Raw genomic sequence first — 16,408 nt, 5'->3', positions numbered from 1 at the left:
ATAAATTATACAATGGTAGAGATAGAAGAATGGAGTTCATAATATTAATCACAAGTAATTATTTTGAGCATTTACTATGTATCAAACATTCCTCTCAGCACTTTATCCATATGCACACATTTCATTCTCATACCAAACCTGTGAGTAGCCACTCACAGTTTCCCCATTTTACAGGCAACAAAATGAATGCACAGAGAAGCTGGGAAATTTCCTATGGTTACAGAGCTAATAAGCATTGGTGGCAGGATTCGACCCCAGGTAGTACTTGAACCTAGCCAGGTTCAAGAACTACATAGTCACGTTCTTGTCTACTACTCTCATTTTACTAGGCCAGGCTTTTAAATCACTACATGGAAAGGCATACCCTACCTCAGTGTTCTTCTAGTAGTTGTGGGCTCTCTCATGGACTCTAAAACGCAGTCTGTGAATTAAGTGGCTTACACTGAAATTACTATGCTTTAATATTGGATTTAATGAATCAAAGATCCTCTTGTTCTGATTTCCTCTAGTATCAGTGTCTATTGTGCTCTTTTGAAACAGGCGTTACTGGCTTGTTTGTACAGAGGAGGCTGAGATTCATTTCCACCTCTTGTATCTCTTGGTGGTGATCAACCTATATTTGTGAGTCAAATTACTGCAGCACCAAACTACAGTTATATATAACTACAGTTATATTAAGAACCAAAAGGTCATAACTTCAGGGATGATTTGATTATTTACTAGTATAGATTAGGCACAGGAAAAATGAGATTGCATTGTAAGAAAAAACTCTGTCTTCTATGGATGTAACAGTAATATTGAAATGTAACTGAATATAAAGTTACATTTATATGTAAATACACATATACATATATAAATAAATACATTTATTTTTAAAGTTAAAACATGAAAGGAAATGAATCAGGGTAATAGAAGAATTTTAGTTATTATATCTCAGGTTATATTTACAAAACAATCTTACCTCTAAAATTATTTTGGAGAATTAATAAAAATAAAACCTGGTACCCAAAAAGAATTCCTTATTGACAGTTAATTTGATGTTGAAGCAAAAGAACAGTTTTCAAATATATTTAAGTTGTTTTTTCTTATTAATTTTGTGAATCTCAACCATTTGTAGCTTATGTCATACAATCTTTTTAAGTGTGCTATTCTTTTTTATTATATTTTTCTACTCCAGTCAGTCTATAGTTGTCTTAAGAATTTATATTTTTCCTTCTCTACAGTTTTTCAGTCTAGGAATTCTTCTAATTTTTTTATTTATATTTTTATTCCTTTGCATTTCTTCCCCCCTACAATTCTCCCATCTTACTCAAAATACTCTGTCCCTCTTTCTAATATTTTTATCATGCTTTATTTATTTGAACTTTTCAGCAAGCAACTAACATTGTCTTCCGTGTTAATTCAAAAAGTGTTAATGCCATTCATTCTCATAATGATACTATGAAATATATATTATTATTCACTTTTATTAATGAGGAAAAGGACACCTTTTAAAGCTAATTGAGATGCTCAGAATCATTAAGCTAGGTGACAGAAGTAGATTTCTAACCCAGATATCGTAACTCTAAGCCACATTGTTTTTTCTACACCAAGATGGCAGAGAAGAAAATTTGCTTATTCACTTAATAAACATTAACCTAAATGGTTAATGACAATCTAATATGTGCTCTGGACTTGGAACACAGTGAGAGATGCAATTATTGAATTGAATATTTATTGAGAGCCCACTAAATAAAACCGTACAATCTATAGACCTTGGAGCTAAAAGAAAAAAATAAGAAATTAAAACCCATACTCTCTCTCTTATGAAGTCACAGACTAAAGAGCAAAGTTAGATATGCATGAAAGGAAAATAAACACCTGACATTAAATAAGTGGAGAATGAAGTCTATAGATCATTAAAGCCGTGAGAACTTCATGGAAGAATAGGTCATTTGCAGCTAGAAGGTGGAAGAAAGGTGGGTGGATCTGGGTTGGACCCTAAATAATGGAGGTTTGCAGAAAAGTAGAAAGCACAGAGAAGACATGTCTAAGAAATGGAGTGGACAAAGATATAGAAAAAGTACAAAGAAAATACAAGGGTGTTCAAATAATCTATAAAAACAAACTATGGTTACTATTGGGATTGAAAAATAAAAGTATTACTGAGTATTAAATTATTAGAGGAACTATAGATCAATATGGAAGAATGCAGATACAAAATTCACCAAGCACCTCAAGTACATACAATAACTAGCCAAGTGCAAGAAACCTATCTTTAATAAAGCTGAACTTCTGGACAAGAACAAAAAAGAACAAATTCTCCATGTAAGAAATGAAGAGAAATCTTAAATCTGTAGCAAATTGGTAATTACACCATATTTGAGGCTTGGGAGCTGGCACGGTCAGTGAAATCTTAAGAGGTCTATGTGACAATCGTTGGCAGCGCAGCGACCCGGAACAGGTCATCTGAGGAGAGTAGCTCCCCCACCTCCTTTTGCAATTTCACTTTTCACGCTTTTAGTTACCCATAGTCAACAGCAGTCAAAAAACATTAAATGGAAAGTTACAGAAATCAATAATTTGTAAGTTTTAAATGGCACACTATTCCGAGGAGCATGATGAATTCTTACACCGTCATTCTCTGCACCACCCAGGACACTAATTACCTCTTTGTCCAGAGCATCCACACCGTAGGCCCTCCCAGCCATTGGCCCCTGAGTAGCTGTCTAGGTTACCGGATCAACTGCTGTGGTGTTGCAGTGCTTGTGTACGAGTCTCCCTGATTTTACTTAATGATGCCCCAAAGCACAAGAGTAGTGATCTTTGCAATTCAGATATGTTAAAGAAAAGCTACAAAGTACTTTCTTTAAGTGAAAAAGATATGTACGTATTTTAAAAACCCTGTATGTGTGTATGTGTGTGTGTGTGTGTATTTTTTTTCTATCTCTGGTTTCAGGCATCCACTGGAAATCTTGGAACATTTCCCCAGCAGACAAGCAGGGACCCCCACAATACTGAGAAGCAGATAGCAACTGTACCATAAACAAGGACCAGAAACACTTCTCCACCAACACAGGAATTTAACTCAGAACTGAGTACTCCCCTCCCCACAATAGCAATCTATAAGAAGAGACAGAGTCACTGGGGACAAATCAAAACTCCAAACTGAGTCATAAGCAAATGTGGAGCTCAAATTCACCCCACATACATGACCCAGAAACAACACACTGAGAATAGAATACAAAAACTGGATCTGATCTGCTAAAATGCTTCCTTTCTGGGGTGGGAACGAGCCTGATCGGGTTGAGAACTAGCAAGAGGTAAAGGATGAAATGAAATCCATAAATCAAAAACAGGACACTGATTTTTAAAATTAATTCGGGAAAAAGACATAGAAATGTTCATGATTTAATAAAGACATGTTTCTTTATCTAGAAAGGTCACACCAAAGCTAGCAGAGTAATTTAAACAAATCCACTCACAGATATATCAAGTAATGTAATTTTCTTAAATCCTGGAAAATGCTTTGCCATTATTTCTGTGCTCATTTTGTCACATGTGGAAAGTCTCGTCAGCTTTTCTGCACTAACTACATTCACAGTGATGGCCTCAGGACCTTCTAATTGATTATCTATTTAGATGTATTTAGTTGAACTTTTAACTGAGCTATTTATTATATATTTATAACTCAATTGCTGTATATATATATTTTAATTTCCAATTCAAGAATAGAGTAAAAGAAGCACACTTTAGGGTATAAAAATACATTAAAAATTTACTGGTCAAGACCCTTGCTGAAATAATTTACTAAAGCATGTACCTTCACAGAAAGAAATTGGAGCCAAAGGAAGAAATAACAAGAAACAATGATAAAAAGGATGCTCAAGAAACATAGCAGAAGAAAGGATAATGTTGGTGAAAATCTAAACAGAGAGATAATAAGCATAAAAAACCCAGAAAACCATAAAAACAGTCCAAGGTGAATAACACACAGAATTGAAAAATAGACTTGAAGGAATCAAGAGCAAATTCTATAAAGTGAATGCCTGATTCAGTGATTTGGAAAACAAGGTAACAGAAAACATCCAATCTGAGCAGCAAAAAGAAATGAGAATTTAAAAACTAAGGATAGTTTAAGGAACCTCTGGGACAACATCAAGCAGATAACGACATCCATAGTGGTACTAGAAGGAGAAGAGAGAGAGAAAGGGATTGAGAACCTATTTGAAGAAATAATGACTGAAAACTTCACTAATCTGAAGAAGATAAAAGACACACAAGTCCAGGAATCACAGAGTCCCAAACAAGATGAACCTAAAGAGGCCCACACCAAGACACATCATAATTAAATTGGCAAAGTTGAAAGATAAAGAGAAAATCTTAAAAGTCACAAGAGAAAGACAGTTAGTAACCTACAAGGGAGCTCCCATAAGGCTGTCAGCTGATTTCTCAACAGAAGCATTTCAGGCCAGAAGAGACTAACACAAAATATTCAAAGTAATGAAAAGCAAGGACCTACAACCAAGACTACTCTACATAGTAAGGCTATCATTTAAAATTGAAGGAAAAATAACGAGCTTCTCAGACAAGAAAAAGCTAAAGGAGTTCATCACCACCAAACCAGTATTACAAGAAATGCTAAAGGGACTTAAAGAAAAAGAAGGAAAAAAAGAGAAACATAATTATAAAGGATAAAATGGCAGTAAGTGTGTACCTATCGATAATCAGTTTAAATGTAAACGAATTAAAAACTCCAATCAAAAGACATAGGATAGCTGAATGAATAAAAGAACAGGACCTGTATGTTTGTACATTCTGTCTACAAGAGATCCACCAAAAGATACACACAAACTGACAGTAGAAAAATAGAAAAGATATTTTATACAAATGGAAACAAAAAATTTCTGGGATAGCAATACTTGTATCAGACAAAGTAGACTTTAAACCAAAGGCTATACTTCCAGTCAATATGGAGGCATAGGTAAACACAGCTCACCTCTGTGCACAACTATAGCAAAAAATACAGCTACATTACAAACAAACATCACCCAGAATTGTCAGAAAATCGAGCTGTGTAGAAGTCCAACATCCAAGAACTTCAAGAAACCACATTCACCCAGACGGGTATGAAGGGCAGAGACTCAGAGAGGCTCAGAGTCCTGGAGAGGCATGGAAATGGGAATGTATGGTCTCACATCCACATGTGGTAAATAAAAAATGGGAAGGATACCCTGTGAGTGAGGGACCCCAGGCCTTGTCCAGACCACTGAGTCCAGGGTCCCAGTGCGAAGAAGATAAATCCCTATAACTTCTGGCTGTAAAATCCAGTGGGGGTTGGATTGGCAGAAGAAACTGTGCCCTCTTAAAGGGCCCACAACAGACTTAGAACTCACACAGACCACCCCTCTGGGATTCAGCACCGGGGCAACAGCTGGAAGGGCACTGGTGGCATATGCAAAGACAGTGAAGTGTGAGTGGAGAGATAGCTTCTTCTCAGGCAAAACTCCAGAGGCCAGGCAGCAGCATTGTTCCCTCTGCAGGCCCTCCCCCACACAGAGCAACAGAGCTGTAACACCAGGTGCCCCACCCTAAGGCTCTGCCCCGTAAAACTTAACAGGTACATTAAGACAGGGAATCAAAGCAGCTTTGCCTAAGACACAGAAACAAACACAGGGAGGCTATCAAAATGAGGAGACAAAGAAATATGGCCCGAATGAAAGAACAGAACAAAACTCCAGAAAAAGATTGAAATGAAATGGACATAAGCAACCTACTGGATGCACAGTTCAAAATATTGGTTATCAGGATGCTCCAGGAACTCATTGGATACTTCAATGACATAAAGAAGACCCAGGCAGAAATGAAGGTTGCATTAAGTGAAATAAAGAAAAATCTACAGGGAACCAACAGTAGAGAATGAAGTCAAGAATCAAATCAACGATTTGGAACACGAGGAAGAAAAAAAATAATTAAATCTGAACAGCAGGAAGAAAAAAAGAATTCAAAAAATGAGGATAGGCTTAGGAACCTCTGAGACATCTATAAATGTACCAATATCTAAATCACAGGGGTGCCAGAAGGAAAAGAGCAAGAAATTGAAAACTTATTTGAAAAAATAATGAAACAAAACTTCCTTAATTTGGTAATGGAAATAGACATACAAATCCAGGAAGCACAGAGACTCCTAAACAAGCTGGACCCAAAGAAGACCACCCCAAGATACATCATAATTAAAATGCCTAAATTTAAAGATAAAGAGAGAATCCTAAAAGCAGAAAGAGAAAAGTAGGCAATTACCTACTGTCAGCTGACTTCTCAAAAGAACTTTTACAGGCTAGAAGGGACTGGCAAGAAGTATTCAAAGTGATGAAAAGCAAGGACCTACAACCAAGATTACTCTATCCAGCAAAGCTATCATTTAGAACAAAAGGGTAGATAAAGTGCTTCTCAGATAAGGTAAAACTAAAGGAGTTCATCATCACCAAGCCATTATATGAAATGCTAAAGAGAATTATATATGAAAAAGATAAAAATAATGAACATTAAAATGGCAATAAATTCACAACAATAAATAATTGAATCCAAATAAACTAAGCAAACAAGCAGAACAGGAAGAGAATTATTGATATGTAGATCATTCAGAGAGTTACCAGTTGGGAGCATGAAGGGGGAAAATGGGGAGAAAGGTGTAGGGATTAAGAAGCACAAATTTGTAGGTACAAAATAGACGGGGGGACACTTAGAACAGTATAGGAAATGAAGTAGCCAAACAACTTATATGCATGACCCATGGATGTGAACTGAGGGAGGGGATTGCTGGTGGGAATGGGGATACCGGGTGGAGGGGGGTAAAGAGGAAAAAACTGGGATAACTGTAATAGCATAAACAATAAATTATATTTTTAAAAAGGTTATAATAAGAGATAAAGAGGGACGTTACAATAATGATAAAGAGAACAATCCAACAAGAGGATATAAATCTTGTAAACATTTATGCACCAAATATAGGAACACTTAAATGTGTAAATCAAATATTGACAAACATAAAGGGAGAGATCAGCAGTGATACAGAAATAGTAGGGGGTTTTAAAATTCATAAACATCAATGGATAGATCTTCCAGAAAAAAAATAAACAAGGAAACAGAGGTCTTAAATGACATGCTAGCCCAGATGAATTTAATTAATATTTTCAGAGCATTTGTCCCCAAAGTAGAAGAATACACATTTTTTTAAGTGCACGTGGAACATTTTCCAGAATAGACCACATGTTAGGACACAAAACAAGTCTCAATAAATTAAAGAAGATTGAAATTTATTAATCATCTTCTCCAATCATAATGGTATGAAACTGGAAATCAGTTACAAGAGAAAAACTGAAAAACATACAAACACGTGGTGGCTACAGAACATGTTACTTAACAATGAAGGGGCAACCAGAACAAAAACAAATAATTCAAAAATTAACATGGAACCTCATAAGACCCCAAATAGCCACAAGCAATCTGGAAAAAGAAAATAATGTTGGAGGTATCACACTATCTGATATCAAACTGTATTACAAGGCTATAGTAATCAAAACAGCATGGCACTGGCATAAAAACAGACACATAGATCAGTGGATCTGAACAGATGGCCCCGAAATCAACCCACATCTATATGGTCAATTAATATTTGACAAAGGAGGCAAGATCATACAATGAGCAAAGGCAGTCTATTCAATAAATGGTATTGGAAAAATTGGGCAGATATATGTAAAATATGAAACTAGACCATCATCTTTTACCACATACAAGAATAAGCTAAAAATAGATTAAAGACTTAAATGTAAGACTCAAAGTCATAAAACTCCTAGAAGAAAACATAGGCAGGAAAATATCTGACATTTCTCTTAGCAATATATATTTTTTAATGTATCTCCTCAGTCAAGAGAAACAAAGGAAAATAGGACCACATCAGACCAAAAAGCTTTTGCACAGCAAAGGAATCCATCAAGAAAACAACACCACAACCTACTGAATAGGAGAACATACTTGTCAATGATATTTCCAATAAGGGGTTACTATATAAAATTTATAAAGAATTCACACAACTCCACACCAGAAAAGAACCCAAACACCCAATTAAAAAAAAAAAAATGGTCAGAGACCTGAATAGACACTTCTCTAAAGAGGACATACAGTTGGCAAATAGACATATGACAAGATGCTCAACATCACTAAACATCAGAGAACTGTACATTAAAACCACAATGAGATACCACACCACACTTACCAGAATAGCTACCACGAATTAATGAACAAACAAGTGCTGGCGAGGATGCGGAAAAAAGGGAACCCTGGTGCACTGTTGGTGGGAATGCGGGTTGGTTCAACCGCCATGGAAAATAGTATACAGGGTCCTCAAATAATTAAAAATGGAACTGCCTCATGACCCAGCGATTCCACTTCTGGGTATATATCTAAAAAACTCAAAACACTAATTCAAAAGAATATATGCACCCCTATATTCATTGCAGCATCATTTCCAATAGCCAAGATATGGAAGCAACCCAAGTGCCCACCAATATCCAGTGGATAAAAAAGGGATGGTACATATGTACAATGGAATGTTGCTTAGCCATAGAAACAGAATGGAATATGACCATTTGTGACATGTGGAGGGAATAGTGGGTAATATGCTGAGTGAAAAAGGTCAGATGGAGAAAGACAAATACCATATGATTTCACTTATGTGTGGAACCTAAAAAACAAAATAAAAGAACAAACAAAACACAGACTCATAGATACACAGGTTGCCAGATGGGAGGAGGGTTGGAAGACGGGGTGAAAAGGGTGAAGTGATCCAGAAGTACAAACTGGTGGTTACAAAACAGTCACAGGGATGTGGAGTACAACATAGGGAATGTAATCAATACTATCGTAAGAACCACGCTTGGTGGCTGATTGGTACTCAAAGTATATGAGGAGCACTTTGCAAAGTATATAATTGTCTAACAACAATGCTGTACACCCGAGACTGATATAAAATAATATAGAATACAAACTGTAATTGAAAAATAAAATTAAAAAAACAAATATATCAAGTGAATAGCATTATAAAAACAATTTGAAAAGAACTCCCCCTAAATCTTTCTTAGAAAGTTATCATTTCAAGAGCAATAAATAAATATAAAGAGGAATTGAATAATACATTAAAATACATTTACATATCAATCTAATAGCTTTGTGTGGGATTTTGTGTCCTAAAAATAAAGAACATCCATTTTTTGAAAATTATATATTTATTTAAAAAATGATGAAATGCTAGCAAAAAGGAAGCTTTAACAAAACCAGAGATACGTCATCATGCATGTCGTATGTTAATATATAAAGTATAACAATAAAAAAAGCTTACTATATTATCCTTCAAATTTTTTAAATGAATCATGGGGTAAAAAGTGAACCGGTTCAGAACAGGCCTCCCCAAGGTGGGCCACTTAGGCACGTGGGTTAATTTGAACTGAAGGCCATCGAGACCCTGCGGACCCAAGAGAAACTTTTACCTCTGCCTTAAAGAACTTAAATTTGGACCTTGCCCATAATGAGTTATTGCCACAAAAATTTCTTGTTTTCCCCAAATCTTTAGGGGAAAACTATCCCTAAACATTGCTCTCACCATCCTGCACGTGACCCTTCTGAAGCCCGCAGGCGCCTCACTTCATCTTTAGCTCACAAGGCCATCGCTACCTCACTTCAACGTTCTGTCTCTGATTCCCTCATGTCTGTGGTGTTCCCACATGTTTGTGTGTGGTTCTTTTCTCTTGTTAGTGTATCTCATGTTGATTTAATTAGTAGACCCCTGGAAGAACCTAGAAGAATAGAGAATTTCTTCCTTCCCTAAGAAAAGTAACTAAGATATTGTCAAATACCTATAGATGTAAAATACTGAAAGTAGTATAAAATAAAACTCATGGGATGCATCTAAACAATTATTTAAAAGAGAATTATAGCCTTAAATAAACACCTTAAGGAAAAAAGGGAAAATAGTGATTCCACATTAAAGTCAAGAGGTTAGAAAAGAAAAACTCGGTAAATTCAACCAAAATAGTAGCAGGAAAACAAGAGTATAAATTAAGGAAATAGAAAGTAAAGTAACACTAGAGATCATTTTTGTGCTTAATCTTAGAAAATGTAAACAAATCTCTGGGAAGATTAATTAAAGGAAAAGAATAAATATTATAAAGGAAAGAGAACACATAACTACAGATTAAGACATGATTAAAAATTATAAGGAAATTCTACGACCTACTTCACTCTAATAGTTTTGAATTCTTTGATGGAAAAATGAGAAAAGTCATTCAACTTATTTTTGAGACTAGTATAAACCTGATGTTCAATCAGAATTAAATGTCAGCTATAGGTAGATGCAAAAATCCTAAATGAAATATTAGCAAATAAATTTCAAAAATATGAATAAAAAATCATAACTAAGTGGGTTTTCTAAACACTACAAGGATAATTTTAAATTAGACAATTCATTATTCTGGGATACTACATGAATGGATTAAGATGGAAAAATTGGAAGACCTTGTTAATGTTTGTTATATACCTGTTGCATTCAACAAGGTCACTCATTTGTGATTTTAAAAAAAGAACTACAAAAATCTTAATCAACTAAGAACAAAAACAGAGTAAACATTGCATTTAATAGTGAAACTTCAAAAGCATCCCCAATAATGTAGGGAAGGATTCTTTGAGGTACTAATTAGACCAAAAAAAAAACCCCAAACCAAAATGTTAAGAAAACTGGACTTAAGGATTTAAGGATGAAATAAAGAGGCATTTCCTTTTCTCAGTAGCTCTGTGAATGGGCAGCCCACACTTAGTGCACACACAGACTTTCTATTGAGGGCAATGGGATTAGTGTGAGGTTTAAGTACGGACCAAGCAATCGAGATCTGCCCTTTGTTTGAACGACTTCCTATGCAAGATGGTAAAGAGGGCCAGAGGCTCCATCCTCCTGCTGGAGGGCCAAGCCCTCGTGTTTAAAACCGTATGAAGTCTTTGGGCAATCAAACCTGTTGTACTAATAAGTTAGGCGGGTAACATAATTCCCAAACATAAAAGTTTTTCAATTTTAAAAGCTTTTTTATGGCCATTAAACATTTCAGACAAATACTCATTATGAACTAATTGGTAGCAAATGTTAATTTGAAAACTTAAGCTGGCTTTGAGTTATAGTGGTTTGGTTTTGAGACTTAAAAACTAAAATAATGAGAAAAATTGTGTGAGCATCTTTTTATGCTTAAAATTTTAATCAGCAAAACTTATTGTTCTTCAGATGCCAACTCTTAATAAAATATGCCTTCTCATCCCAGGGTTAGGGAAGCCTCTCTAAACCCTTTATATCGTTAAGATAATTTCTTCTGATGTGTCTCCCCGCCTTTTCACTGTCATTCTCTAGATCTGCTGAGACATGTTTGCAAAATTCCTTGTAAGTTTTGAAATCTTAAGAATTAGAAACAGAGATTTCCTACAGAGGTGTCCAACCATTCTTAGGATTGCTTCACCTATTTCTGTTCTATTTTTTTTTAAACAGATGAAACATCATGGTGTGGACTAATCTGAACATCTCAGTAATTAGTTTCCTCCTGTCTATCAATCCTAGATAACACAGGCTGCATGTATTTTTTCTCCCTCTTATTGATGCCGCATCTGTCGTTCTTGCATAATCATGTTCTCATCTTTTATCGGGTTGTGGGAGGGGGAGAGAGGGACAGCGGGTCCAAATCTGTCTGCTCACACACATATTTTTGCTCACACAACATGTCCTGCTGGCCACTTCTATGCTCTTCTTCAAGCCTTGTCTCTGCTACTCTATCCTTATCACTTGCTTTAAATCTTGGCTTAAAACACATCTTCCTCAAGGCCATCCCTTATTAGCTTTACTTAAGATAATTGCTACTCTATATTCTTCAATTTAAAGTCTTACTTGTGGATTTTGATTGCCATGTATGTTGGTTAGACAAATATATTTGCTTCTGTATATTTCATCACATCTCAAATTTGATGTATGAATCATGCTTTCTTTCCCTCTTTTCTTACTTTCTCCTTCCTTCCTTCCTTTCTTCCTTTCTACCCTCTTTCCTTCCTTCTTTCCTTACTCTTTCTCTTTTACTTTCTGTGTCTCTCCCCTTTTCTCTGCTTTCTATACTTATTTTATTTCTAGAACTGACAGTTCTTTTACAAACATTTGCCCAACAACAAATCCAATTTTTATTTGTAGGTATTATAATAAAATTAATTATATTACATATTAGTTAGAGGCAATGTAAGAAAAAGAAAAGAGATTCTAGCTAGTCTGTTTCCTGGTTCAACTTTTAGTGCTGTTATGTTTATATCTAGGAAAGTGCACAGCAAGCTGCGTACAGCAAGCTACGCACAAAGAATTCGATGCTGTGCAATGAGTATTCAAATTCCAGCACAGCCACTCACTGGATGCTTTGGACTAAGTTACATGACTTCTCTTCAACTCAGTGTTTACATCTGTGAAATGGAAATAATCATAGCATCCATCGCTTAGTATTGCTGTAAGAGTTTAAAAATTAATGTATGGGCAGCTGATATAAATGCTGTACAGGTTTTAGCTGTCACAGATTAGGAGTACCTTGTCCATGCATCTAAACTCCAAAGAACCCTGGAACAAAACTCTTTCTCATGACTAATTTCCAAATGCTCTATTTAACTGTCATGAGACCATTTTAACCCTTCTTGATCCATCTTAGTGCAACTAAACTTACATTACTATGAGAAATATTAATGCATGTGATTTGGACCCTACAGAAGAATGCAATACTAAATGCAACAAACAAAAAAAAATGTTACCTCTGTAAACTCAAAAAAAACCCCAAAAACCCTATATCTGAAAGATCTCTGACTCCAAGCATTTTGGATAAAAGTTTATATATTTTTATAATTTCCTTTATATTTCTGCCCTTATGTGATATCAGTTCAAAGTGAAGGATTATTTCTATTTCTGAATGCATGTCAATCTTACCTTTTTACCCATTGTGCCTCTCTTCCCTTTTCTATTTTATGCATCTCCTATCGTCCTATGACAGTTGGGAATTACAGTCAGAGATGAGTGACAGAAAACTTGACTCCAGGGCCTTGGCTATGCATTTATCTCTATGCTGGGGTAAGAAGTCCAGTGACTGGAATTGCAGGGTAGGTATGATGGCCCTATAATGACATTCTCCTAATAAGATCGGTGCCCCAAGGGAAGAAGTGACCCAAGCAGATGTCCACTTACCTGTTATCAGTCTGAGCTGTGTTATAAGCTCTCTTGTAGTGGCAAGAAAGGTCAGGAAATCAAGTTATACTTATTACAAATTCTAAGGCAGAGGCAACAAAACATAATTGGATTGTAAGGGACATTAAGTCAACCAACCTGCAGCTTCCACTACTCTGCCCATGCCCACAATGGCAGGTGGTGGAGCTGAGTGGGAAGACATTGTCATCTTCGGGACGAAGGGAAAAATGTTTAAGATTCTTTATGTTCCTCACATGCTAATGTGACCATGTTAATATCTCTAGTTGCTTTGTTGAATGGAAAATTGAATCTTTTAACCTCCCCACCCCCAACCAAAGCTCCAAGTTGTTGGCCTTGTCGCGTTTTGCTCAACCCTTTCCCATGCACCAAGCTATGTAAGAGCTCTCTTTTGTCATTAACTTCCGTGAATGTAAGCATGTGTGTGAGTGTCCATGACTCTCTGAGAGTTTATCTGTGGATGTGTTTACACACAGCAGGAGAAATGAGATGAGGCTGGGGACGTACAGGTAAGTCTGTGTTCGTGATCACTTTCTCAGTCATTCCCGAACTGCAGGAAAAGGTGTTCTTACCGAGGAAAAATGAAAACATAACAGTCCATCTCTCCATGATATCTTCTCCTCTTTTTCTGTGAACCTTTGTCTGAGAAACTTGCACTTCTAACCAGCTACTCCTGTTTTGTCCCTGATCCTTTCCTGGTGCTAATGTCTCCTCAGCAATGAGTAGAAAATGTACCGCAGCAGTCACTGAGTTGGGAGTGCTGTGAGCCAGTGAAATATATCCCCCAAAATGTTTCCTTAGACTAGGAATTCACAAATAGCTCATTAGCATATTACCAAATTCCACTGTGCCTCTCTGTCCCACTAACTTTACAAAGAAATATTCCATCTATTCCTCCAACAAGCCTACTTTAAAGAGTAGTTGCTTTCATTGATTGACCACAAAAAGCCATAAATGTTCATGCTGGAAGGTTAGAAACATTAAGAAACTATCAGCATATATAAATGATCTGATTTTATTCTTGTGATTATTTTTTATGAAACTTGCCTGTGTTTAATTTAACTGCTATTGTGTTGCTGAATTATTCTTTCCTTATTTTCCTCTGGGATGTTTCCCTTTTCCTTTTGTTAGCCTACGTAGTTCAACAGCAACAAATTCCTCCTTCTTGTTACTCTGGTTGTGAATATATTTGGCTTATCTGATCCCAATTGTTCCCATAGGAACACCAATATTACCTCTTCCTACACTCAAAATTAGCCATTCGTTCTCAGTCTTCATTACTTTATAACAAGTACAAAAATCCATAATTTGACCTCTATTTTTCACCCCTGCAGCTACCATCATCCAAATGCCTCTTTTAAGGAAATTAATTTAAAGCACCTTTTTAATACCATAATAAATTCTATCAGTGAATATTTAGTAGTCACAATTATCTGTCCTTCTTCAAAAATCCTTAAAAAAAGGAAACTCTAAAACTTCACAGAACCATAAAAGCAAAAAGGATTTTTCTAAGGTCATCTAGTCCATGTTCTTACCTCTGGGATTCAACTGTCCCAGAGTGACTGATTCTCACATGCTTTTAATATAAAACAAACAAATAAATATATTTTCCTTTTCTATTTTTGTTTTTGGATTCCAAGACTCAGGAAGGATGTGGCAGTGAGGAGTGCTATGTAATACCCTACGGCTGTTGATGGTAGGGTGCTGAAGTTAGAACACCAGACGATATAAACGTGATTCTGACATAATACAAAAAGCCTTCTATGTTCCCCAAAATGCATGCTATTGCTGATAATGTCACTTCCCTTCTGTGGATAACATTATCAATAAGTTATTGAGTCAATCAACCAACCCAATTCATTTAAATCAACTAATTATTGTACTTGTTCCATTACATTTTTGCCTTTTCCACCAGTTTTATTACCATTTTGTTCTCTCAATATTCCAGGTTTGTTGATTGTGTCTCCTCTGGCACCACCAACTTATAAACCCCACCATTTGTAGATAAAATAAAATTATTTGTAGACACCAAGTTCCAAACTCTTCATATAATGCAAAAATCTGAGAGGTAAATTTGCTGCAAACCCTTTATGAGAATAGCACATGGAAGTCTCTTCCTCTGCCTCTATAAATCCATCTCATTTTGTTTTTCTCCCCGTGTTGAAAGAATGGCTAGTTTTGTTTTAGTTAAATATCTGATAAGTACATTATTTGTGCCTGAAGGCCAAGGGCCATGAGGCACAAAAATTATAAATTTAACTTAGAACATGGGAATTACATAGCATGGCAAGATTCTCAGTTTACAGAAATAAATGAAACTAAAACTAATTGGGAGATCAGTAAAGCCATATATTTCCTATGTTTATGCTGGACTTTTATACATATTCTCATCAAGTGAAATGTCAGGCAGACTTACCACACTATTTAGATGATGATGATGATGACGACGACGACGACAATGACGATGATGATAATTACTATTTGGATTATTATTATTATTTGGCTGAACTGAGGGCATAAACTGAATTCGAGTTAGTAAAATGCACATGTATTTTATTCTCCCCATACTTCATTGAAATTACTCATTCCAAAATCACCAATAGACTATTTTCAATTACGGGAATGTTCTGGTACAGTTGACACTACTGACGACTTTTTCCTTTAATTATCATTCTTTCTTGGTTTCTTGGGTGCCATTCTTTTCTGATTCTTGTGTTACTTTTTTGTGAACATACTGAGTCATTATGGGTTTCTTTTTCTAAAACCAGCTCTTAAATATTACAATTTCCTTGTTTATTTCTCCTTTACTTCTCTTACTTGTTCACAACATCAGTTCCCACCTTGATTTTTCTGATTTCCAAATGTGTCTCTTAACCTGAGCTTCTGACTCATATGTGCTCTTATCTGCTTCATGTGTCCACCTGGACATCCCATAGGCATCTTAAAACTGAGCTCATGATCTTTGTTCAAACCATCTTCTTGGGCATTCCTTCTTCTATTAATAATTCCACAGTTTGCTCACTTTCTAAATTTAGAAAACTGAGTAATTCCAGCTTCCTTTTATGCCATCAATCCCTATATAAAATTAGTCTCAACAATCTGTCAATGTAGAATATT

The sequence above is a fragment of the Desmodus rotundus genome, chromosome 1 (genome assembly GCF_022682495.2).
Source record: "Desmodus rotundus isolate HL8 chromosome 1, HLdesRot8A.1, whole genome shotgun sequence".
Lineage (NCBI taxonomy): Eukaryota > Metazoa > Chordata > Mammalia > Chiroptera > Phyllostomidae > Desmodus > Desmodus rotundus.
The sequence above is the reverse complement of the archived record's forward strand: the minus strand, read 5'-3'. Positions refer to the sequence as shown.